Source organism: Euleptes europaea, chromosome 13 (assembly GCF_029931775.1).
Source record: "Euleptes europaea isolate rEulEur1 chromosome 13, rEulEur1.hap1, whole genome shotgun sequence".
Lineage (NCBI taxonomy): Eukaryota > Metazoa > Chordata > Lepidosauria > Squamata > Sphaerodactylidae > Euleptes > Euleptes europaea.
This window is the reverse complement of record NC_079324.1, coordinates 17,608,560-17,611,685: the sequence shown is the minus strand read 5'-3', so window position 1 is coordinate 17,611,685 and position 3,126 is coordinate 17,608,560.

Sequence of the window (3,126 nt, the reverse complement as noted above, 5' to 3'; positions counted from 1 at the left end):
ATTCAATGATTCATTGATCCATTTTTCTTCTTTTCCCCAAACCTACCTACCTATGGTTGAAGGGATAGGAAATAATAAAAGAATTATGGCAGTGTAATTCGGACATAACTCCAAACCAAACTGAGAATAGGTTCTCACACACTGAAACAGAGATTGAAGCATGTATTTACTTGGAAATGTCCCCTTTATTTTTGGACTATATAAAGTTAAGCTGCAAGTTCAGTAAGAAAATGTAGAAATGCAGAGCATTTTTATGACAAAATCAATGCACCACCCCAGTTTGTGTGGCAACTGCTAAATTGACGTGTTTGTTGCTATGGTTGAGTATCCCTTATCCGGACTGCTTGGGACCAGAAATGGTCCATATTTTGGATCTTTCTGTAATTTGGAATTTTTGCATATACATAATGAGATATCTTGGGGATGGGATCCAAGTCTAAACATGGAATTCAGTTATGTTTTATGTATACTTTATACGCATTGCCTGAACGTAACTTTAAACAATTTTAAAAATAATTTTGTGTACATTGAACCGTCAGTGGCTCTGCTGAGGGCCTGTAACGCCTGCATGCCGGCTCAAAAGGTCCAGTTTTCAGATCAGTCCAGTTATCAGATGTCCGGATAAGGCAGGGGTGAGGAACCTTTTTTCTGCCAAGGGCCATCAGGATATTTATAACATCATCCGTGGGCCATTCAAAATTACCAACTTAAAAATTAGTCTGCTATATTTGGTCAAATATTTAGCCAAAAGGAACGACCGGAGATGGCTCTGAGTGTCTGCCACGAAGAGTTCCCAGCTGGGCCCAAGAGATTCAGGCAGGGCAGCAAACACAAGACACAGTTTGTTGGGTGGTCCTAGCAGCTCCATAGCTAAGATGGGGGAAAAGGTTCCTTTTCTCAGAAAAACAAACTCACATCCGCCTTGAATAGAGGCTATTCCTGCCCATGGGAGGGGGCGGATCACCAGTCTTAGATCCTTCTGAGCTAGAGATCTGCCAGGGCCCACAACGGGCCAGACCAAATGATTTTGCGGGCCTTATACGGCCCCCGGGCCTGATGTTCCCCACCCCTGGGATAAGGGATACTCAACCTGCATTTGCACTTGCTTTGTGTGTCTGTATGCCACAGGAGCATCCATGTGGGGATGCAGCAATGGTTGGAATTGGGTTGTAAATAAATAACACGGCACTCAATAAAGCAACCATTTATTACCCTGCTCTCCATTCATTGGCCTTGATCCAGAGGACGGCAAGTGTTTTTACACAGTTTGTGCAGCGTTTTGCCTGTCCCTGTCCCCCTCCCCTTCCCAGTCAAAGCAAGACCTTGGGGGCTGGATATTGTCTCTCACAATTTCCTACTATAAACCTGTGCGCATTCACAACTGCAGATTAACTCTGAATGAGGTTATCATACACTTTTTTCAAAAATACCAAAGGATGTGATTTATGTCCAGCTGTTAGCATTGGGAGGTCAAAACACAATGCATTTTAAAATAAAGTGATGCAAAAGCAACACTTGTTTGTCAGACTGATTAGAACTAGTGTGTTGTTTTTTTTTAAAAAAACTCACCATTGAAAGTCTCATTCCGCTAAAGGCAAATTCAATATATTTCTAACATTGGCTCATTCAATGGAGTTATTGTAAATACAGGAAGAGGAAAATGTCACTACGTAAAACTGATACAGTACTGAAGACCAGCAATCACCTACCAGAGAGGAGGAGAAAGTAATTGGACCGGACTCATTTCTTTTGCAACCTTGAGGATAAAAATAATTTCAATAAATGAAATAAATAGATGTTACGTGTTCTTACACGGTAATCAAAAAAGTTCAAAGGCACAATTATTTCTCATGCTTACTGCGACTGCAATTTACTGTACACTCCCAAAAGAAATCAGGATATCAGACAATTAAAATATTAAACATCAGTGAGTAATTCTCCGGCTTGACTTCAGCAAGGAACGCAAACGTTCTCAATAAGCTTGGAGTGCAAGAGATGCATTTTATTGTATGCTCATTACAATGAGTAACACATTTAGAAATAATAATCCCACATAACAGTGACAATCTTATTTTACAGCGTGTACATCATTTTTTACAGCCACATAAAACACAAGTAGTTTTCTAAGGTTTCCCAAAGTTAACTTTCTGATGTTTAGAAATATAAAAAAAATTTATTCTCGACGAACTGATTCTCATCTGGTGCAAAAACAAAGTATGAACATTATCCGAAACACAAAGCCACAATATAGTAGCATGAAGTAAAGTTACAATTTATCATGTGAACAGCTGTGTGCAAACATGAAGCAACTTAAAAAAAAGTTTTAAAAAAAGTACACATTATATGCATAACATTTATGAACAGGTTTTTTTATTAAATAGCCCTAAACCAGCTTGTTATATTAAGCGCCATTTTGATTTGCAGCATGCTAACACAAAGCATTGTTTAAAGGGATGCATATTTCAAATGTATACACTGTAAACTGAAGACCCACCTCCAAACTCTAGTGGCAGCATATTGTTCTGGTTAAATACTGCATATATAACTTTCTTACAGATTGAGAATGTATGTTTATAGTATGGTATAGGTTTCGTATGGGTTGATTAGAAGGTGCAATTTCCATGTCTATACTGAAAATTTTATACTGTCAGGTAATGACCATAGTCCTACCTGGCAGGAACACTCTGCCCCCTAAAGGTTCTCTAGGCAATTTCAACTATTCTTTCTTTCAATCTTGATTCTCTTTTTCAGGGAAGATATCAAAGTAGCAAGAAAAAGAACTGTGCCAAGTCTTAGCACCATCAGCTGCATCCATCTATTTATTTCATTAAAAAATAAATCATTGAATCAGTCAAAAGGTACTTTTTGTCACATGTGCCATACTGAACATTCAACTGCAGCTTTAGATAAAAAGGGAAATTATATACATACACATCTTTAATCCTAGCACCAAACAACACCTTTTGACCTCAAAAACATAATGCTATATTTTAAACACCGTATCCTGCAATTAAATAGGTTAGCAGCTCTGAAAAAAAGATTTTAAAAATTACTCTTTGAACCTAAATTAATTAAGGAAACAAAATTCCCCGATGAAATGTACGTTTGCTTTGAAAAGAAAAAAAC